The sequence below is a fragment of the Tamandua tetradactyla genome, chromosome 8 (assembly GCF_023851605.1).
Source record: "Tamandua tetradactyla isolate mTamTet1 chromosome 8, mTamTet1.pri, whole genome shotgun sequence".
Classification (NCBI taxonomy): domain Eukaryota; kingdom Metazoa; phylum Chordata; class Mammalia; order Pilosa; family Myrmecophagidae; genus Tamandua; species Tamandua tetradactyla.
In genome coordinates, this window is record NC_135334.1 from 53,223,652 (window position 1) to 53,247,825 (window position 24,174).

The 24,174-nt window shown below is 39.5% G+C and overlaps 1 protein-coding gene and 1 pseudogene across 2 annotated transcripts in view; both read left to right on the plus strand.

Annotated features, from left to right (window-relative positions):
* Positions 1-760: 760 nt before the first annotated feature.
* On the plus strand, positions 761-10,902 carry LOC143644379 (tripartite motif-containing protein 43-like; annotated as a pseudogene). Its single transcript, XR_013156660.1, has 8 exons — positions 761-868; positions 3,360-3,630; positions 5,396-5,813; positions 6,463-6,558; positions 7,715-7,945; positions 8,643-8,665; positions 9,187-9,284; positions 10,329-10,902. The product of XR_013156660.1 is annotated as a tripartite motif-containing protein 43-like (transcript).
* The window catches only part of LOC143644381 (tripartite motif-containing protein 43-like), a 273,323-nt gene continuing 252,735 nt past the window's right edge, over positions 3,587-24,174 (plus strand). The window contains exon 1 of the mRNA XM_077113310.1: positions 3,587-3,630. The gene's annotated coding sequence lies outside the window, so the exon portion shown is untranslated. The remainder of the gene's footprint in view (positions 3,631-24,174) is intronic.

Below are 24,174 nucleotides of genomic sequence, written 5' to 3' on the forward strand. Positions count from 1 at the left end.
TAAGGTCACATTTCCATCTAATCAAAACATCACACCCATAATTTGGGTTTGTCGCATCTTGATAGAAACAACCTAATCAAGAGGTCACACCCTACAATATTGGATCAGGATTAAAAGAACATGGTTTTTCTGGGGTTCATAACACTTTCAAACCAGCACATTCCCCACGATAAAGCATTTGATAATGTATTATTTGAAGGAATAAAACCATGGTCCTTGATAGCTTTTTCAACTAATAACTTTCCTCTGCTTAAACAACTGAATCTGGAGACTTAAAGAAACTTCTGTCATGGCTGGGATGATGTGAAGAGGTTTCTGCAGTATACACAAATTCTGGACTTGGTTCAGGAGAAATTCTACCTAAGGACTGTGCAAATTCAGCAACCTTTTTGTTTGAAATAAGAGTATCTTTGCTGAGAAATTCTTCAACTCTCCCTCCAAGGTCTTTAATATCCTTGGTGCAGTCTTTCAGATATGGTGACAGGAAAATCCACGTAAATACCTTCCCCCAAGTGGCTTATATTTGAATTTTTCTGGTTTGTTGTTACCAGTTTTTAGAGATTTCAAAGATGGTTTGTTTTTGTTTTTCATTTTTGACTTGGATGCCACCCTGGATGTGAATTTTGCTATGAGGCCTCATGACTCCAGAACTCAGGGCAGCCAGCCGCCACCCACATGACGGGTCTGGAGAGGGTGTGCCACCGGGCGGCCGCGGAAGCACAGCTCCTCCGGGTCCGTAGGAAGCCAGCGCCTCCCCGCTTCCCCCACCGCCGCCCCCACTGGGCAGAAAAGCTGCGTCTAAGACGGGGTTTCCAGGGCGTATCTGGCTCCAAGACGCTGCGGAGGGAAAAAATGTACTTTTAAAAAAGTATATATATTTTTGTGTATGCTAAAAATAATCTTAACTGCTGGGCAAAGTCAGCTTGGATATTAATGTGAGAAGGGGGAGGTTCCCAGAAGGGAGTGAGAAGCTGCCGAGGGGTCGCCCTTTTCTCCGCCTGCCTGGGTGGTGGGAACGCGAACTTCACCGGGGCTGAGGGCAGGACGTTCCTTAAGGCGAGGTCCCCCAAACTAGGACCTCAGGATTCTTGTTGAAAAACAAAAGCTGGTGGTGAGAAAACAGATTTATAAACCAGATACTGTTCATTCTTATCCCCCCCTCCCCTCACATCTCACACCTAGTTTTCCCAGAGCTTTTTTCAGAGCTGGGTTTCAGGGTCTCAAATTCCCAGGTTGATTGGAAATGATACTTGATCAGGGTCTGATAACAACCCCACCTTATTTTCAGCTCCCTGGTGACAGTAGTTACCAGCAAAGAATCAAAGGAAGGTAAACATCTCTCCACCTTGGGATGGCCGTCTAGAAGCATTTTTTTGTTTCTTGTGTAGATTTTTTTTTGAGAAGTTGGTGGTCCTTATAATTCCATGCAGGAGTAGAAGTTTGTCCAAAGGGCTTGGAACAATATAAGGTTGTTAAATAAACAATAAAAGGCCATTCCTTTTCCTCCAAATTCATGGCATACACGGACACGTGTTTGTACAATGTATTTTCTGCTTACAGAAAGCATCACTTTTTTTTTAAGCATCACATTTATACAGTGACATTTTGTAAAACACAGAAAAGCAAAAGAAAAATGAAATCACTTTGATCCTATCATCCCTGGAGAATCTTAATTGATATTTTAGAATAACATGTTATTGTATCAATAAATACATATTTCTGTGCTTGGGTAAGGAAAGGATTGTGCTAGGAAAATTGATTAAGAAATAGGTAGAATGAAAAAGTCCTTGGAGGTATTAAAACAGAACAAAACAAGGCAAAGAGCCTAGGCAATACTTGCTTTTGGCAGGGAATTTAGGGCCCTGGATTTGGGAGAGGCCTTGGAGGCAGGAAACCAGGCAGGAAACCATGTGCCTGTGGCAATGGGCTGGGCTTGTCTGGAAGGGCCCTTGGACTGAGGCCAGGACCCCCCAGTACAGCCTCTGCTTATTTCTGAAGCTAAGAGGGGATGATGTTCTATCCAGTGAACGCAATAGAAAAAGTGCTTCCCTTCAACTAATCTCCCACTTATTTGCCCTCCAGAATTCCTTTGACCTACCCCTTCCCTATTTGGCTGCCTCCATACATTAGAGCTAAAGGGTCAGATTTCTGGGGATTACAAGTTCTAAAAGTTATTCCCCACCATGCCCCATGCCCGCTGCCCCAAATCTGAACTCTATTCTTGCCCTATCCCTGGGAGTCTAAATCCAGGGAAATTCCAGGATCTCAGAGGGCTCAGGCAAAGAATGGGAGCCTTTGGGATACTGACTCAGTTTCTCACAAGCACAAAGGAGGCATCTGGAAACTGGGGTTCCCTCCTTTCCTTGTCTCCTCCTGTCAGTTCCTCTTGCTCCTCAGAGCCTCACTCCACTTCTCTCTCTGCTCAGACTGTCCCTGGACCCTAGGGTCTCTGCATACACAAGGCAATGTTCTAAGTGCTTGTAATGAGGTCTGAGCTGCATCTCCAGAATCCAGTTTGGCTTTCCCTGATCACGTGAAGGACATCTGAGGTCAAGCATAACTAGGAACTGGGTTTATCAAGGTTTCAAGGTGTCTTCTCTTCCTACCCCATAAGCAGTGGACTAAATGGGTTAGGGAACATAAGCTCCACCATCATCACCTTCTCCAGTAGAAATAAATTCCAAATGACCTGAGTACAGCTCTCTTCCAGTGCACTGATGCAGGGTTTCCCTGAGCTGGGGCTTCCCAGGCTTTCTCTCCCTGTACCCACTGAACCTGGAAGTGCCAGCAGAAAATCCTGTGCCCTACTGTTGCTGAGAGGCTTGATGTGGAATATGAGGGGCAGGAAAATAAATCACCACTTTGAAGTGGTGGTCAAAGATATTCTTAAATTAAATGTTTTCATTAAAATATAAAAAATCAATAAATGAAATATACTTTCTACATGATAGAATATAATTAAAGTCAAAGTTAACCGCAGGCAAAATATTTCTAAATTTTGCAAGAAATTTCCTAAAACCATTAGCTGATGACATTTTTTTTTTTTTTCGGTATGGGCAGGCACCGGGAATCGAAACCAGGTCTCCTAGCATGGCAGGTGAGAACTCTGCCTGCTGAGCCACCACAACTCAGGGCAGCCAGCCAGCACCCACACAATGGGTCTGGAAAAGGTGTACCACATTAGTTATTTTCTAACTTTTATAAGTTAAAAATGAAAGTCCTTGGACAAAAATATTTAGATTCAAAGTTGATATTTGGAGGTTCATTTGTTGAAAAGTGAGTAGCTCTTGATGAGATGTTTTTTAGAGGTTTACGGAGATTAGCAAAGGTGTTAAATCAATCCCTTCTTCTGTCTTAAGGAAACCTAATCATTCACATGAAAACCCATCTGAAGACCATGAAATGCAATCATTTAAAAGAAATGGGTGTGGTGTTCAGGGATTCTATAAAAGGACACCCAAGGAGCCAAGCTCATTCGTCTCCAGAACACACAGAGTGCACTTGCAGTCAGCAGCTGTGGGAACTTCTGAAAGCTCCTCCTGCCACCTTGTGAGGAACTGATCCCTCAACTGACTTCCATAGTAGAACTTCTAAGTCAGGAACTGGTGAAACCTTTGACATATTCCTTAGGTGAGTACCAAATTTACAAGAGAGGAGTTCTTGATACTTTGCCAAACCAGAACAAACTGAAAAAATCATAATGTTAATTTAACCATCATCAAACTGAGGTAGATTCTAAGAAATTAATCTGCCTAGTTTATAAAAACAATCCCAATCTTTTGACCTATTTATGAATTCATTATTTTGCCACCATATCTTGCTATTCAGTTTTGGAAACAATAAGATTACTGATTATCAATATGATTTTGTTCTATCATTTTACATATTACGTGGTTCATATGGGTTATAGTTGCCAGATATCTTGTAATTTTGCACTGGGTATAGTTCTAAAATGGGTTAGGAGTATTTTATTCTCTACGTATAAATGTGGTAGATTCTACTCTAACATAGCAAGTGTTACTCTATCACTCTAAGTGGTGAGAACATGTATATATAAGTGAGAGCATATTCTACAGTGTGTTAGTAGATAATGCGATGTGTAAGTTGCATTGAAAGGTTTGGGAATAGTGTTTGTGAGTATGGACAATATATCTGTTTCAGAAACATTATTGTTTTTTTCTGACAAGGTTTAAGGAAGTCAGGAAATGATTGAGCCTAAAGAAAAGTGACCATACAAAACACATTAGCAATGAGAATGCCATCTTTACTTGCCTGAGTGGAAATCAGAACCCACTCTTTTTAAAAAGCATAATTTGTTTTCTGGTGCTGATTGTTATAACTACATGACAATTACATCATTTTACAGTGTGAAGGGGTGCTTGAAAAGATTTTTAAAAGACTTGGAAGAATCTGTTCTTCTCTTTAATTTTTGGTCTGTTTGAATGCATGGATGTAGGGACAAAGATAGGAGGTCAAAACCTGGTTCAACTTGTACTAAATCTTATGTATTCTAAAATTGCTTCTGGATGGCTGGTTTTGCTTGAGATAAAATACATTATAGGACTAAATTTGGCTTTCTGACTGTCCTGAGTATAATTTTTATGAATTGTCAGTCAGTTGCAAGGAGGGCATTTTCTGAATCTTAGGTGAGGGACAGAAGATATACAGATTGCATTCTGCGTATTTCTGCATTTATTAATTTTTTTTTAACATTTATCATTGCTTTTCTAAGGATGTTTTTGTATCAACTCTTACATTCCCAAATTGATAGACATTGGTAGATGGTTGTTGACTGAATTCATGTAGTTGCTTCGACAATGGATATTCGTGCCTGGTGTATCTTGGGAAATATACTACAACAGTATCATGCTGATTTTAACCAAAGACATGAGTTCTGGTTCCAACACTTGTTGTCAGTATATTTTTGGAGATGTTATCATGTTAGGATAATTGTGGTAATTTAATGAAGTAATGAAAGTACAAGAGCTTAGTTATATGTCCTTTGCTAAGGCAATCAGCGGAAAGTATAGTATTATGGTTGATTTTCAGACCAATAGAACTTATACCCTGGCGCTTTCAATTGTATTAAACTCCTGAAACTCAAGCAATTTGGATAAAAGTCATACCTCAATAAACTCCATTTCTTTTATGGAGGAAAGAAGGGATTGGCAAGGTAGATGCATGTTGTTTGGGCAAAAAAACAAAAACAAAAAGCTTTCCATAGAGCTTAAGAGCTCTCTTTATGCCTCAGTTTTTCATTTGTATCATATGCAAAATAAATCCTATTCTGCTCAAGCCACAAGGGTATTACTGAGTCATAACCTCAGCAAAATTTTCCTTCAGTCTGTATCTCTCCAGGGCAAAAGAGTAACTTCATGTAAACTTCTTCCTTCAGGAAAATGGACTCAGACATCCCACAGGCCTTCCAGCAAGAACTCACCTGCCTTATCTGCCTGAACTACCTTGTAGACCCGGTCACCATAGGCTGTGGGCACAGCTTTTGCAGGCCCTGTCTCTATCTTTCCTGGGAAGAAGTGGAAGCACCTGCCAAATGCCCCACATGTAGGGAAGAAAGCTCTCAGCAGACACACTTCAAAACCAGTATTCTCCTGAAGAATATGGTGTCTTATGTCAGACAAGCAAGTCTCTGCCAGTTCCTGAGCTCACAGGAGCATCTGTGTGGGACACACAAGGAGACCAAGAAGATCTTCTGTGAAGAGGACAAGAACCTGCTCTGTGGGCCCTGCTCTAAGTCTCAGGAGCACGAGACTCACAAACACTCTTCTATAGAAGGGGCGGCTGAGCACTACCGGGTAAGTGACACCTCTGAGAGCACTCTGAAAGCTAGGGATACTACTGCAAAGATTACTGGGAAAATGAGGGTCATGATGAAGATTAATCCTGCCTAAATGGTTAATATGAAGCGAATACTGTTTTAGGCATAAAGGATAATTGTGGATAAAATAAATAAATAAAATGCCTTCCTGGAGTTTTATTCCAGTGAGATGATGATTAATAACTATTATTATTCTGATTAATAGTATAATGCATAGGTTATTTGAAAGCCTTCTAGTCCAGAAGCAATCTCTAACTACCAAACCTAGAAGACCTAAAAGACCTCTATAATTGAAACATATTTAGTAATGCCAGGCAAAAAGGATAGTAGTAGAGTAGAAAGAATAGGGGACTAGCATCAGTAGAACACATTCTGAGGCAAGATATTTATCAGAAATCACCTATATTACATAACATCCCTGGGCAAATGATTACAGTGCAGTACATTTTGTGGTATTACCATACGAGATCTCTCAAAACTGATGATTATGGACAAGTAGAAATGTTATGATTGTTTCACTCTACCTAAAGTACATTTTTCTAATATCTCTTTCCTCTCTACATCACTTAAGATTTGAAGTATACACTATTTGCTTCTCTTGTGCCTAATTCATAGCTCTTTTTCAGGAGAAGCTCCTAAAGCAAATGGATTCTGTATGGGAAAAGATCCAAGAAAATCAGAGAAATCTAAATGAAGAAAGTAGCATAATTAACATGTGGAATGTAAGTATGAGACTCTCAGAATTATCTTGAGACAGATATGGTGGAAATTTCTCCACTAAACATTTGAGCTAAAATCATGAGCCATGAGATTCTGAAATAGATCTATCAATAGGAAAAAGAATCTACTTTTTCAACATGGAGTAGCCTGGCTTATTTAATATTTCTAGACCCTAATTTAACAGTAACTAGTAGAGATACCTAAAGGGATTTGGAGAAGTTCAGTAGCTATGGTTAGGACATCATTTAGTTTCTCAGGTTCAATATCAATTTGAGTTCTGAAGGGCAAGTAGGCATTAAAAATTCATGGATATTTCAGGCAGAGGTTTCTGTATGAGATTATATAAATTAAAGAGTATATAATTGGAAGCTCTGGTGTTTCATATAATGCTTAGTACAATGATGCCAATAGGGCAGAAAAAGAAGTATGAACAGCAATTTAAGAAATGTGCTTGTAGTGGTGAAAACTGATAGGTAGAGAAACTAAGAGTAGCTAAATAATGATATCGTCTCAAGTAGGATGGATTTGAACATATTGAGGAGATGAGAAAAAGCAGCAAGAAAAAGATGGGAGGTGGAGAAATACTGAGTTTATAAATATTAGGAGGCAGTATGCAATGGAATGAGGAGTCAATTCTCTACTTGGCAGGGCAGCTAGGGAGCCTGTGGCTTACATAGGAAGAGGACAGAGAAAGGGCTATGAGGATAGAAATAAGTTTGAAGCCCTGGGGTTAGGAATTTTAAGAATATCTTGTCTGATGGTTTCCCATTCTGGTTAAAAACAAGAGACTAATTTATTAACAAAGATATCATATTATTATATATAATTTACTAAGTAATCATAAATTTCAATTGTGTCCATGTAGTAATTCAGATGTGACAAGATGTATATTAAAGACATGAACTCTGAAAGGCTTTTCTTTTCTCCAGGAATTTATGAAGCGGATGAAAGTGGTTTGAAGGAAGGATGGATTTAGGTCATGTAGTTAATAAAGAATGGAAATAAGTGAAGATGGGAAAGGGATGAATTTACAGCCTCTGAGAAGTAGAGGATGTGAATTTAGGGTGTATACAGCTGATTGCTACAATGGATGAAGTTTAAGTGGAAGATATTAAAGTCAGTCAGGGTATGTAATCTAGGAACTCCATGTCCCTGCAGGATTATATGAGTCTAAGGAGAATGATTATCAAAGCTGTGTACAGGAAGTTGCATCCAGAGCTCCATGAGGAAGAAAAACAAAAATTAGAGAGACTGAGAAAGGAAGGCAAAAAGATTTTACAGAAACTCAAGAAAAATGAAGCCACAGTGATTCAAAAGAGGAAACATCTACGAGAAATGTATGAAGAGCTGATGAAAATGTGCCATAAACCAGATGTGGAGATGCTCCAGGTAAAAACCAAGGACACGCCTCAAAATCATTTCTATTAACTCAAGTCCACATCTTTGACCTCCCTTATTCATTTGGTTCCAAAAACTCATTTCCTTATCTCTATCCTTATGGTGGGTGCTAATTCCTAACTGAGATTAAAAGAAGTAAAGAGGAACTCCTATATTAACCAGGAACAACAAAGCTTTTATGGAATAAAGCAGATCCATGAGGGTACATTCCCTTTTAAAATTTTCCTTATGTCACTTTCCCCAAAACCAGCAAAGAACAACTTACTGACAGACATCCATTTTTATTAGAAGTCAGGCATAATGGGGAAATCTGGGGGAAAGCTAAAATTTACCTCCTCCTAATGTTTTCTGTCTAGAAATCCTCGGTTTCAGTTACCCTTAGTTGGAGCACATTCCCTCTGGGCCAAACCCTGGGTAAGACCGCTTTGCAGACAGTCCTGGATGGTTCCACTGTGACTGCCCTTGTCCTCCCTCCTTGCTCACCCGCCGGGTTCTGCATTTATGAAGAATTTAGATTCTGTCAATGTACTGTTCTGAGATTATCCCTTAGAGAGGAAAGGGAAAGTGAATTTATAAGAGTGGGGGCAGGGAGAAGGTAGGTGTTTGGGACTTTTCTGAACTTTCCTCCAATGAGTGGATAGGAATGGCCAATTTGTAGAACTCTAAGCTTTTCTTTTTCTCTTTACAGGATTTGGGGGACATATTGTCAAGGTATGTTTGGCTTTCAGTGTAAACTGGGGCACCATAAATGCTATACGTAGACATTAAAAATGGAGTCATAATTTATTGAAATATTAAATCTTGCTATGCACATGTGTAAATTTTATTGAATATGCTCTCTTATCCTCCTTTATCAGAAGTTGGTCTTGTTTGTTTGTTCTTTGTTTATTTCCTGTGGTTTATGGAAGCATGAGTTGCAAAGTTAAATGCAGAATTGACTACAGGATTTCAAAATCATAAACATATTGAGGTAGATAAATTAGATACATAGGCAAGAGAGACAGGCACCTCTGAGAAGCAGGCGGGGTTGCGGGGAGGTTAGATGCAGGCAAAGCAGAAAAAGAAGAAAGATTACTTCTTCCTTAATTCCACCCCATGATTATGGAGGTTCACTACAATATCAGAATAAGGTTGTGACAAAACATTTTTTGGTTGAATGAGTTTTGTCTTTCCTTTTATACTGTGAATAGAGCCTTTGGTACCAGAAAGATTAATTGAATCTTCCCCTGCAGGAGTGAGTCAGTGCAGCTGCGCATGCCCCAGCCTGTGAACTCAGAGCTCGATGAAGGGCCCATTACTGGACTGATAGACAGGCTCAGCTGCCACCGAGGTGAGGGTCGGTAATGGTTTTCCCTATGGGCAATCCTTCTCTATTAACCTTTCATTTAGCAGAGGAGAAGAGCCTGTGAATTGGCATTTATAGTCCTATTTGCACTATGATACTATGGAAAAACTAAATGGATAAAAGATAAATGATTTAGGATAGTATTAAAACACTTCTGCAATAGAACCACTCAGAAAATAGGTTCCTTGAGATCTAGAAGCAGTTACAGATCCAATATCAATTGTTTAATGAGTCATCAGAAATATAAAGGGCATTCCAATTTCAAATTAAGCACAATTAATTTTCGTGACAGGATTAGTGGTTTTTTATTTATAAGTATTTTCCTTCAAAGTTTCTTAATGATTGTATTTGTAATAATGTGCCCTTTAATTGATGTAAGTAGAAAAAAATACATGAGTAATCATAAAATAAACACAGAAAATGAGAATTTATGAGAACAATAAAGAACAATAAAGCAATTTGGTGGTAAATGAGACTATATATGTAGCTCCCGAATAGATCTAAATCAGTATAGATCTAGAAGACAGAAAGATTAGGTCTGAGATGGAGTTAGTTGTAAAAGAAAATTCTTTGTAGGAGACCATTTCTATAAATACGTATTTAGATTTTTTCTTAAGTAAAAATTTGCTTAAATTGACTATCATATAACTCTGGCTAAGTCATCACCATTTATTTAGATCTAAAACTATTTATTTTCCCTGAGAAGGGGCAGTGAAAATTTTATACTGTTGTGGACTTGACTTCCATACTGAGGTCTCCAGTTCGATATGTGCCATGAAATGTAATGAACCAGAAGTTGGCCTGAAAATATTCCCATTTATATCTAAATTTATAGAAATGTTTTCCACTGTGGTTAGGTATGTGTTTCTTCTAAATGTATTTGGGTAATCCTTGAACCTGATGTTTTCCAGCCAGTACTGCCTTTGAGGTTGCAGCTTGTTTTTATCCTAGTGGGAATCTGGGTAGACCTTTTCATCTCATAGGAATTTAAAAATTGATGGTGACTGAAATAATCTCTTCATCCTACAGCGCAAATTTCCTTCAATGATGAAATACACAATTGCAGCAGTGTGCTGTTTGATGGTCTGAGAAGATTGACGTCTATAGGTGATCATCAAGATGTGACTCTCAATTCTTAAAGGTCTAACAATTTTGCTTCATGGGGGACCCAGGCCTTCACCTCTGGGGAACATTACTGGGAGCTGAATGTGGATGATTCTTGCAGCTGGGCTCTCGGAGTCTGCAGGGATCCTGGGATAAGGAAGAATGGCCCTCTAATTGAATCTGAGGAAGTGTTTCTTCTTTTATGTGTGAAGGAGGACAACCATTACAGTTTCTTCACCACCGCCCCAGTATTTTGTCACTATAGGCAGAAACCTCTGGGCCGTGTTGGTGTGTTCCTTGATTTTGACAGTGGAAGTGTGAGTTTTTTGAATGTTGCCAAGAGTTCCCTCATATGGAGCTACCCCCCTGGCTCCTTTGATTTCCCTCTCAGGCCTTTCTTTACTAGTTGAACATTATCAGGGTTAAGCCAGGAACCTCATTGTATGTCTGGGAGCTCCTTATCTTGGGGAACCCTTCTGTATTGAAATAAATCAATAATACTTTGTCTTTTAAGCTTGTTATGTATACAATTTTACTGTTATTAAATATGAAGATAGTACAAAATGGAAAATGTTGATTCACTTTAAACTAAAATAATCTCTCTGGTCCATTACTTATAATATATGCTGTAGTTGTTCATCTGCTTTGAGAACATGCTGGAGTTATGAGAATATGCCTGCAAATGTGTTATTTCAAACAATGATCTAAGGCAGGTGAGGCAGGATAGAATAGGGTATCAAGGCTGTGGTCCCTAGTATACTATCCAGCTCCAAAAGAGTTAATGCACAGCTGCAAACTTAAACTGAAAACTTCTTGGGACAAAAATATTCCCTGAAGTCCTGAAACCTCCATAAACCTTAAAAACTTGTAAAATCAGGGGCAGGAAGGGGACTCCTAGTTAATGACAGAAAGCATGGGGATGTAAAGATTGTTAAACATCCCCCCAAAGACAAGTTTTGGGTACCTGAGGGAAGGACACAATTTCTGATCGTTATCTTCCCCTGGAACAAAGAAGACACCTGGTATTCTAGTTTGTTAGCTGCCGAAATGCAATATACCAGAAATGGAATGGCTTTTAAAAAGGGGAATTCAATGAGTTGCTAGTTTACAGTTCTAAGGCTGAGAAAATGTCCCCATTAAAGCAAGTCGGTAAAAATATCCAAATTAAGACATCAATAAGAGGTTACCTTCACTCAAAACAGAACAATGAAGTTCAGGGTTTCTCTCTCAAATGGAAAGACACATGGTGAATATGGTGATGTCTGCTAACTTTCTCTCCAGGCTTCTTGTTTCATGTAGCTCTCTCTGAGGCATGTTCATCTCCAAAGGTCTATGGTTGCATGGGCTCTGGCTTTCGTCATTCTCCCTCAGAATCTCCAGTCTTTTCCAAAATGCTTCCTCTTTTGAAGGATTTCAGTAAAGTGATCAAGACTCAACTGGAATGGGTGGAGATACACCCCCGTTTTATCAAGTTTAATACACACTAGTGGGTGAGTCACATCTACATAAGTGTCCAACCTATATTGCTGAATAAGGATTAAGATAAAGGGTTGATCCTACAAGATTGATTAGGATTAAAACATGGCTTTTCTAGGGTACATAAATCCTTTCAAACTGGCTTACCTGTATTAAAATGTTGAGAAGGAAAACCACTGAAAAGTCTTCCCTATATAACAAGCTCACCCACTGCCACTCAAGGCATATCTCTTTAAAATATACTTTCTCTCTCTGTAATAAACTTTACTGCTCATTCCTATTGGCTGTCTCTTTCTGAATTCTTTCTGTCTGAATTCTTTCTGCAATGAGACCCGTGAACCTGGAATGGGTCTCAGCTGACTCTAATGTCAGTAGGCCGCTGGATACACAGGAATATAGAGTTCTTGCAACATACACAGATATGGTCATTATCTCAAATATCATTCTCCCTCATCTTGATCTAGGAAAATCTTACTTAGCAATTTACCCACCAAGAGTGGAAAACAAAACAAAACAAACCTTCTTTGCAGGGAAATCTGCTCTGACTCCCAGGACCAGGATAGGTCTATTTTTTTTTCTCTTTCTTAGATAGACAAGAACAGTCATGGATTTATAGACTATACCAAAGAGAGAGCAAAAACCTTGCCACAACAAAGCCAGGAGAGGCAGAGACTTTGAAATGAGAAAAATAATAGAGGTCAAAGAGAATACAGAATTCTGAAGATGTAAATGATTTTCAGGCAAGGTGCAGTGCTCTGCCATCCTTCGTCAGTCCTTACCCGGAGCAGCTCCACGTCTAACCTATAGCACATTTTCATCAGCTGCTCATTCATTCCATTTAGAAATTTCCCTATCTGGACCATTTTGGCTCCATTTTCCATGAGTTGTCAGAAAATCGTCTTGCCATTTTCTTCCGTGTTCTCTAAATATTTATGCTCTCTTCATGGAAGTATTAATGTATTTTTTGGTATTCCTCACCATCTACAGTTTCACAAAACTCTGCAGTGACATGGGGTTAAATAGCTCATACACCCTGGCTCATTTTCTGCTCCCCTTATCATCTATTCTGCTTTGTCTCATGTCACATACTAGTGTACTACATTAGACCTTTATGCTTCCCAATTCTAAGGAACCAAAAATTTGGTTTCTTTACTTCCTCCTTTCTTTCTCATTAATTTATTTTATTGCACCATTGCTTCTACTTTCTTCCCTGAACCTTCATATTTTTATATAAAAATAAGGCAACTACACACACTCAGCAAAAACAACAAATATATCTACCTCAGGAATATAGAGAACATTAAGCACAATCTCTCTAAATTTACTTCATTGTCCAAAAACACCTGTGTTCTCACCAGTGCTAAGCTGTACCTCCCTCTTCCTACCCAAGGCTACACCTGCCCCTTCTTTAATGGCTCCATCCTGTTTTGTCTCCTTAGAAAAATCATTTTCTAGATGACTATTCCCCAATATTCAGTCTCTCCATCTTTCCCTGTCTCCTTCTGTTACTCTTTCCATCTTCATCTCTCTCTTTCTCCATCTTAGTCTGTCTGCCTCTCACTCTCCCTTCTATTAACTCATTGTATTTCTACACTCCCTTAATTTTCTTCTCACCACTTTCTGGGGAAAAAACAATCCTTGTTCTAATGTCTGCATCCTCTCCTGTGTTAACATTTTTATCCTCATCAAAGCTAGACTCCTTGGGCAAATATTTACACTCATACAGAGTGCCATGTCTACAATTTCCAATCCTTCATCCAGGCAATGAACACTCTCTTTGATTCTCTAGTTTTTCTTGAAACACACTTTGCAGTTCTTCAAGACCCTCTTTCTCCTAAGAATAAATATGATTCAGTTTTATATTACTTCAAATTCCAGTAACCAAGAAATCAGAATTTAAGGGATGATTTTGATTAATGAATTGTTATATAGATACTCCTTTTTGCATATTGGAGTAGAAAGAGGGAAATACATGAAATATCTAAATTGTAATCCAGGTGTCTTGAACTCTGATAATGATTTAATTGCCTTTATCTTCTGCCCTTGTGATTGCAAAAAAACTTGTGACTAACTTCATTTGTACCTATCCATTCAATTTTTCAACTTTAGAGTCTTGTCATCACTAAAGACAGTCCTTAATGTTTTTTTAATGAAGAGTCTTGGGTTAGCCCACCCCAAATCTAAAGTCACCTTGATAACCGAGACTGGATCTAACCCAAATGTACCCACCTGACATGTGTGGTAGCTTAGACTTTAATCTATAAGTCCCCTATACTCATTCCTTCATTTTCTTATGTACATTCTGTGACAAAGCATGTAATCAATCTGTGCATGCTCAATAATTAGATCACCTCTAACTACAACATCTGGGGCCATTGTGCTCATTATCCTAAACCTGCCCATATTTTTCTCTAATAAAACTATCAGAATTACTGCAGTTTGGTGAGACAGATTTTCGGCTGGTAGGCCATCTGATCTACTACACGCCTAGTACAAAGCTCTCTCTCTCTCTTTCTCTCTCTCTCTCTCTCTCTCTCTCTCTCTCTCTCTCTCTACCCTGGTGTCTCTGGAATTGGTTACTAAGCCCATCTGGCAAAAGTATCCATGGCATTTGGTAGCATTCCTTCCACATTTAAGACTGTTAATGATGAATTCCTTTTTCTTATGCCCTGGTCTTCTCTGTCTAAGAAAGATGTGCACCCAGTGAGCCTCTAGTTCATTCTTTAGCTCATCCTGAACTCTCCCCAGAATCAAACCCTCACATTTTTTCCCTGATCACTTTATCTAAAACTAAATCCCCCCAAATTGCACTCCTTATGCCCATTGTCTGCTTCACTTTTCTCCAAGCCCTTAACAAATGTGATACATTATAAGGTTTACATTTTTATATGTGGATTGAATTCCCTCACAAAAGTATAAACTTGTGGTATGCTGAATCATGTATGCCAGAAAAATATCTTAATCTTATTCTCTTCCCATGGGTATGAACTCATTGCAAATAGGACATTTTGAAGATTTCATTTTTAGCTAAAGTGTGACCGACTGAATCAGGACGAGTCTTAATCCTATTACTGGAGACCTGATGGAGAAGGACACACGGAGGAACAGATGTTGGAAGTCACAGGAACCAGAAAGAGAAAGGAGAGGACACTGCCATGTGATTAGAAATCTGAGGAACTTGAGAGTTAACTGGCTAGCCAGAATGCTATCGACCCTGGGAGGAAGCCTTTTAGCCTCTGAAGCCATGAGTCAATAAATTCCTGTTGTTAAACTTCATTGTGTGGTATTTGTTTCAACAGTTGGGAAACTAAGACATCATGGAGGGCAGTTTTTTCTCTTTTTTCTACTTCTGTGTCTCTTTGTTGGGCTAAAACAGTGATCAACAAATTATAGGCCATCAATTAACTAGAAAGATTCGTTAGAAAATAAATCCTAAATAATCAGGATGATTTTACCATTCCCCTTTGGTATTCCCACAAAATCCTGTTAAGAAGTTAATCCTTCTCTAATATTGCCTGTTTTTGTGTTTCCCTCAGAAGAGCTTCAGTTCTTTGAGAATATGGATATAGTTTAATTCACATCTTCAATTCCAGGTGCTCAATTCATAATCTGTAATCAATGAATGATAAAATTAAAATCTTTTAGCTAGAAATTCATTTAGTTATCTGGCTATAAATTACACTGGTAACCATACTCTCAGCACAGCCTGCCTCACACCCACGTATGGTCAATGGGAACTTCTTGCAGGTCACAAAAAATTCAGTGGTTTCTGTCCTTTCTAGTTTTCCAATTCCTCAGATCTCTCTGCTACCAATGCCTAAGAATTTGTGATCTTCCCACATGTTAATATCAGATTAACTTCTTAATTGTATGAGAAGTTTTTCCTAAAATGCAAATATTGCTAAGTTCTTTAGAAATCAATTGTAAATCTTCACCTTAGTGATCATTGCATTCCATTTTTGTGATAGTGCATTTCCTTGTGCATCTGCTGACGTATCAATAGTAGATTTTTTTTATTCAGAAAAGTAACCAAACATTTAAGCTAATTTTTAAATTTAGCAAGAAATCCTACATTTCGTTTCCCGATGCCTGCCCAAGTTAAAAAACAAACAAACAAACAAACAAACAACAAACCAAGTCATATCCTAGGTGTACTTCTTTATAAGAGAGTTTCCACAATACAAAAATATTGATTGTTTCTCTTGATAATTTACTGTTGGATATACTCAGGTAAAAAGTAGCTGAAGATTTAATTAACAAGTATAAATTTAAAAAGTAGAGTAAGAAAAAAATAAAAACTTTGAAGTAATTATTGTAGAATAAGAATTTTAATATGGTCATCACTTCAGTTAAAATTTATTTTTGAACAATTGCAATGGGACAACTTTCTTGCTTCCTAAATCCCCAACCTGAAATCTATGATCTGCCAGGCTGCAGGCATCTAATATTACTTTATGTATCATGTAAATCTATTCAACCATTTTATACCTTTCTGAGTGTAATCTAATCAGCCATTTCCGACTCTTTCTGAAGACAGGCAATCTCAAGAAATGGATGTGGTCGTTGGTGAGTCTGATTTTCATAAAGCACACTTGTCCGGAGAAGAATTCTACTCTGGAAAAAAACTGACTAAATTTTCAGCTGCCTGGGCTTTGGAGAGCTGAGGTTTACTGCTGCGTCCCTAGAAAGACTTGTTTCCTTTTCTGAATTAGACAGATATTCCAGAATTAATTCCAGGAGACTCTGGGGGAGTGTGAAACTTAGAGTAAAATCCTATTTGCCTATGTGTCATTTTAAAAATTCTTTGGCTTTGCCTTCAGCCCACTTGGGACTTCTCCACGCAATCATGGAACTCTCATACTTCAAGTGTAACTAGAGCCCAGTCCCTCGCTCTGCATCCTCCTGGGCCAAGAAGATGTGCCGGACGCCCTGGCCTCGCAGCCTGCCGCCCCCAAGAAGCTGCAGATCACCGACCAGGTAAAGACCCAGCTTGAGGAGAAAGAAAGTGAGAAATTTCCTGGTCTCAACGGGGTAGAGTTCAAATGCCAGGTGGTCTCGGGGACAAACATTTTCATCAAGGTGCAGGTCGGAGAAGATCACGAGTCTCCAGCACAAGACTTAGAGCTTGTCCGACATCTCTGATCAACAATGTCAAGGATGATGACCTGACTTATTTTTTGTTTTTGACCTCAAAGACCCTATGACTGGGGTGTACGAATAATCCTCAATATCTGTAAGTGTGTATTTGGGATTGTAAAATAAACGACGTGTCTGCGCCGGCCGTGTGGAGAGGAAGGGGTCCGGGGTGCAGCGGCTTTTCCTGTGTTACCTTCCTAAACTGTTCATTGTGTCCAGGTGATTTTTTTCTCCCAATCCATAATCTTAACTAACTCCTTTTCAGAGGGAGCTAAGTATTACCTTTAAATGTACATTTTTAAACTCTTAACAAAAAAAAAAGTAACTAGAGCATTCGTAATATAATGGTGTGTATTATATTGCTATTTAAATATTACTTATTCTATTATATTATGTATTCCTAGGTTATTTACATATTAAAAGAGATTTCCCAGTTATTATGCAATATGAAATCTATAAAACCTGTAAAATGTGTTTAATATAATGTATTCACCTAATATTATTTATGCACGTTTGAATAAAAAATAAATGTGTTGAATTAATTGGAAACCCCATGTTGTAAAGGTCATTTCTTTATCCCTTTAAAACCTATAGTTTGCAGATTCAATTTGAAAAGTGATCCAAATGGATCCACCTCTTCTAAGAGGTGGCATTGGTGGCTATGATGAAATATAAAAATATGTAAATGAAATATAAAAATAAGGATCAATCTTTTTGATTCTATCAGTGCATCTCTGAATTCCCTCTAGTGGAAAGGGGAAAGTCTGATTTACTTCTTTTAAGAATAATTAACTTATTGTTGCTGATTATTGCTGTAGCTTGAATTTTCACAATTTTAAAATACGAAGGTCTCTTGATAATCTGAACTGATTCTGTGCAATGTTGTTTTCTTGATCTACAAAAAAATAAGCAATTTTTACTTTTTGTTTCCTGAAAGGAAGAATTTTGCTATTAATGTTAAGACCGTACACTCAACTCCCTAACATGTCAGGATTTAGAGGCTGATTTAAAAATAAACAAACTGATTAAATCACACAAGCAATTTAAAGTTAATCAGTTTTAATCATCTCCAGAAAAGTATATCTGTAGATTGAGAGGCAGGGAGCTTAGAGAGATTCTGTTAGCATAGAGACTCTGTGTGACCACACATTATTATTATTATTTGATAACCAGGCAGCTATTTAAGTGATATTTTTATTTATCACTCAGGTCCTGAGGGGATGGAGTGGGAGGACAGAACCAAATGCAGGCAAGTATTCCTACTATCTGTTCCCATTTCATCTTATACAATATTCCACTGATTTTTGTTTTAATTGTTCTCCCACATTTAACTGTATATTTACCTTGTATTCACATCATCAGATATAGTGCCTGACATATTGTAGAAATTAATAAATGTTTGTTGATTGAATTAGTGTGTTTGCTTGCACCAGAAAAAGAGAACCTAAGGCTGTCTGATAGGAAAAGAGAACCTAAGGCTGTCTGACAGACCTGAGAATAAGGGTTAGTAGTGTGACTGTGAAGTCCAAGTTCATCCTGACAATAAATTTCCTTCATTTATCAATACTAGTAATAAAAACCCACATTTATTGAGCACTTACTATATGGATTTATACATAAATATGTTTTTGACACCTTTACAGAATTTTGTGGAAATAAGAGGTATAGAGATGTTGGCTGGTTGTTGTTAGATACACTGGCTGCATTAAGGAGTGAAAGGGATGGGTTTAAGGCTTCAAATGATAAGCTTAAGGGCCATCTGACAGATGTAGACATTTCTATGAGTATCCTGAAGGAAAATCTTATTTCCTATAGCCGTAGACTTGAGATCTCTGAAAATCAGACTCAGAATCTTATTGTTAGGGTAGAAACTTTACAATGTAAACTGAAATCTCAGTCTTGCATGGTGTCTGCCATTAAAGTGAGGGCATTGATTGGAAAGGAGTGGGACCCTGAAAAATGGGATGGTGACATATGGATTGATAATGATGTCGGGGGTGAGGTTGAAACCCTAGGTCATGCTGAGTCTTCTCTAGATAACCCTGTAATAGTTTGCCCTGAGGACATAACTGCCTCACCTCCAGCCTGCCTTAAGGAGTTGGCCACCCAACTTCCTCCTGAAGGGATTAGCCCTAGAGTGATTAATCCTGTCTCACCAGCTGAAATTGCAAATGAAGACCCTGAAGCAAATGGCTTGGAAGATATTTCTAATTCTTTTCATGACCTACCCCCACCACCTCTCATTTCTTCCAGACCTATAACTAGACTAAAGTCCCAACAGGCCCCTAAAGGTGAGGTACAAAGTATCACATGTTATACTCCAAAAGAACTGTGTGAGTTTTCCAATTTATATAGACAGAAATCAGGGGAATATGTGTGGCAATGGATTTTAAGGGTGTGGGATAATGGTGGGAGGAATATAAGGCTGGATCAGGCTGAATTTATTGATAAGGGCCCACTAAGCAGAGACTCTGCATTCAATGTTATAGCTAAAGGGATTAGAAAGGGTATTAAGAGTTTGTTTCGATGGTTGGTTGAAACATGGATCAAAAGGTGGCTGACATTACCTGAGGTTGAAATGCCAGAACTGCTCTGGTATAATGTAGAGGGGATCCAGAGGCTTAGAGGGAGCGGAATGTTCGAGTGGATTTATCATGCAAAGCCTGCTCTTACACCCCAGGAATGTCCGGAGAATGTACCTTTTACCAGAACAGTGAGAAATAAATTTGTGAGACTAGCACCATCATCTCTGAAGAGCTCGGTGATTGCACTTCTCTGTAGGTCAGATATTACTGTAGGAACTGCTGTCACTGAGCTGGAATCCTTAAACACAATGGGGATGACAGGATCCTGAGTTGGCAGAAGCCAGGTGGCAGCACTTAATTGTCAAAGATAGGGTAGATGTGACTATTGTAATAAACATCAAACTCAAAGCAGGCGTCAAAATTATATGACTCTCAGAGATTTGTGGCATTGGCTAGTAAATCAAGGGGTATATAGAAATACGATAGAAGGGCAGTCTACTAAATTCTTGCACTAGACCGGAGAGTGGGGTGCTGCTATGGTTTGCAAATACCAAACATGTTGGAATGGCTTTTTAATGGATAAAGGGAAGAATCTAGAGGAGTTGTGAGAAGCTTCAGAGAGAAGGCCTAGAATGCTTTGACGAGACTGTTGGTAGAACTGTGGACTCTAAAGATACCTGTGATGAGGCCTTAGACAGAAATGAGGCATTTGTTTTTGCAAACTGGAAGAAAGGCGGTTCTTGTTTTAAAATAGCAGATAACCTGGCAAAATTGACTAGTGGCTTTGACTGGAAGGCAGATTTTAAAAGCCATGAACTTGGATATTAGCAGAAGAGATCTTCAAATTAAATATGGAAAGTGCAGTCTGGTTTCTCCTTGTAGCTTATAGTGAAATGAGACAGGAAAGAAATAAGCTGAGAACTGAACTCTTGGGTATAAAGAAATCAGAAATTGATGTCATAGAAAATTCTGGTCTTCCAGGAAGGGAGGCCCCAGAGAATAGTGCTACTTGTGAGAATTCGACCAGATGTGGAACAAGTCAGCCATTTCAGAGAAAGCCAGGATTGGGCATGGAGTTATCCAGGAAGGATTTGTGGAAACTCCTTATGTCTGATGGGCATGATCTAAGGCTATTGCACAGAAAGCCAACGAGTGCTGTGGGACCTGTATAAGCAGAGCTGCTGCCAGTCTGTACTGACGGGTTCAGAGAAGGGACACATTGGAGGAAAAATAACTTCAGAGGCAAAACCATGGAGGCTGAGGTCTGAAGTCAAGAAGCCTTGGGCCAGGAGAGTGGACCCACCCAAGCCCATGAAGAAGGTGAGCTTGCCCTGAAGGCACAGAATGGGCCTTCCACCTCTTTGCAGTGGAAGAGTCATGCCGCCTCAGGTCTTGGAGAGGATGAAGCACATTACTTGGGGTTTAGGGAGAGCCTGGCTGCCACCACATTGAGGGGTTGAGCGTGTGCCCCAGGATAGCAGAGAACCCAGGTGCAGCCCCAATGTTTGGAGAGGGTGGAGCTGAGAAAAAGGTGGTCTCCCCAATATTCTCCAAGATTGCATCCAGAGAGAGGCAGGCCTCTGCCTAGGCCCTTGGGGAGGGTGGGACTGCCGCTTTCAGAAGCCCTGAAGATGAATGATCTCAGACTTTGAAATCTAATGGACTTTACCCTGCAGGTTTTCAAAACTGCTTGGGTCCTGTGACCCCTGTGTTCTTTCCTCCCTATGGAAATGCGTATATGTATCCCATGACTGTTCCTTTTTTGTATATTGGCAGCAAATAACTTGTTATGAGTTTTTAAAGGTTCAGAAACAGAAGAAAATTTGCCTGAGCACAGACCATGCTTGTACCTAACTTGAGGAGACTTTGTACTGGTTTTAATCTTGTATTACATTTGATTGTTACTGAAATGCTTTAAAATTTTCTGATATTATGATGGATGAATGTATTTTGTATATGGGAAAAACATGTCTTTTTTAGGGTCCAGAAGGTGGAATGTGCTGGTTTGAAATGATGTATGTCCCCTAGAAAGGCCATATTTTAATCAAAATCCCATTTCATAATGGCAGAATAATCCCTCTTCAAGACTGTATGTTTGAAACTATAATCAGATCCTCTCCCTGGATGATGTGATTTAGTCAAGAGTGGTTGTTAAACTGGATTAGGTGATGACATGTCTCCACCCATTTGGGTGGGTCTTGATAAGTTTCTGGAGGCCCATAAAAGAGGAAAATTTTGGAGAATAAGGAGATTCAGAGAGAGCACAGAATGCTGCAGCACCACGAAGGAGAGAGTCCACGAGCCAGCAACCTTTTGAAGATGAAGGAGAAAAATGCCTCCTGGGGAGCTTCATGAAACTGGAAGCCAGGAGAGAAAGCTAGCAGATGATGCTGTGCTCACCATGTGCCCTTCCAGTTAAGAGAGAAGCCCTGACTGTGTTTGCCATGTGCCTTCTCACTTGAGAGAGAAACCCTGAGCTTTATCGGCCTACTTGAACCAAGGTATCTTTCCCTGGATGGATGCCTTAGATTGGACATTTCTATAGACTTGTTTTAATTGGGACATTTTCTCGGCCTTGGAACTATAAACTACCAACTTTTAAATTCCCCCTTTTAAAAGCCATTCCATTTCTGGTATATTGCATTCTGGCAGCTAGCAAACTAGAACAACAGCAAATTCAAAACAGGCGTCAAAATTATATGACTTGCAGAGATTTGTGACAATGGCTAGTAAATCATGGGGTACCTAGAAATACAATAGAAGGGCAGTCTACTAAATTCTTGTTCAAGCTGTATAAATGAAAGAGTTCTAGGTCAGGTGAACAAAAGTCTAACCTGAATTACAAAAACACAGAGTCATGGCCCCTTAATCAATTTCCAGACTTGAAGCAGTTTACAAACCCAGAGCCCCTTGAATGAAGGGGAGGCAAGATCCCTTTGGGGGAGAACCCTATTACATTGCCACAGATCTATACTGTTAATCTTCCTCTAAGCCTTCCCCAAGGAGACTGATGACCTTTTACCAAGGTAACTGTGTGTTGAGGAAAAGGAAATGATCAGATATTTTGGGGATTATTAGACACTGGTTCAGAAGTGACATTTATTCCATGGGACCCAAAACGTCACTCTGGTCCACCAGTCAGAGTGAGGGCTTATGGAGGCCAGGTGATCAATGGAGTTTTAGCTCAGGTCCATCTCACAGTGGGTCCAGTGGGCCCCCAGACTCATTCTGTAGTTATTTCCCCAGTTCCAGAATGTATACTTGGTATAGACAAACTGAGCAACTGGCAGAATCCCTACATTGGCTCTCTAACTAATAGTGAGGGCTATTATGGTGGGAAAGGCCAAGTGGAAGCCACTAGACCTGCCCCCACCAAGCAAAATAGTAAATCAGAAGCAATACCAGATTCCTGGAGGGATTGCAGAGATTACTGCCACCCTTAAGGGCTTGAAGGATGCAGGGGTGGTGATACCCACCACATCCCCATTCAACTCTCCTATTTGGCCTGTGCAGAAAACAGATGGGTCTTGGAGGATGACAGTGGATTATCATAAGCTCACCCAGGTGGTAACTCCAGTTGCAGCTGGTGTTCCAGATGTGGTATCATTGCTTGAGCAAATCAATACATCTTCTGGTACCTGGTATGCAGCTATTGACCTGGCAAATGCTTTATTCTCAATAGCTATTAGTAAAGACAACCAGAAACAGTTTGCTTTCAGCTGGCAAGGTCAGCAATATACTTTCACTGTCCTACCTCAGGGGTATATAACCCTCCAGTCCTATGTCATAATCTTGTCCGCAGGGAACTTGATCATTTCTCCCTCCCACAAGACATCACACTGGTCCATTATATTGATGATATCATGTTGATTGGACCTAGTAAGCAAGAAATAGTAACTACCCTAGACTTACTGGTAAGGCATTTGTGTGACAGAGGATGAGAGATAAATCCAATAAAAATTCAGGGACCTTCCACCTCAGTGAAATTTCTAGGTGTCCAGTGGTGGGGGGCATGTCGAGATATCCCTTCTAAGGTGAAGGATAAGTTGCTTCATCTGGCCCCTCCTATGACCAAAAAAGGGGCACAACCCCTAGTTGGATCCCAGTCTCTTTGGATTTTGGTGACAACATATTCCTCATTTGGGTGTGCTATTCTGGCCCATTTATCGAGTGACCAAAAAGCTGCTAATTTTGAGTGGGGACCTGAACAAGAGGACGCTCTGTGTCAGGTCCAGGCTGCTGTACAAGCTGCTCTGCCACTTGGGCCATATGATCCGGCAGATCCAACGGTACTGGAAGTGTCAGTGGTAAATGGAGATGCTGTCTGGAGCCTTTGGCAGGCCCCTATAGGAGAATCACAACACAGACCCTTAGGATTTTGGAGCAAAGCTTTACTATCTGCTGCAGGCAACTACTCTCCTTTGAGAAACAGCTTTTCGCCTGCTGCTGGGCCTTAGTAAAGATAGAATGCTTAATCATGGGCCACCAAGTTACCACGAAACCTGCATTGCCTGTCATGAGCTGTGTGTTGTCTGACCCACCAAGCCATCAAGTTGGGTGTGTGCAGCAGTGCTCTATTGTAAAATGGAAATGGTATATACGAGATAGGGCCAGAACAGGTCCTGAAGGCACAA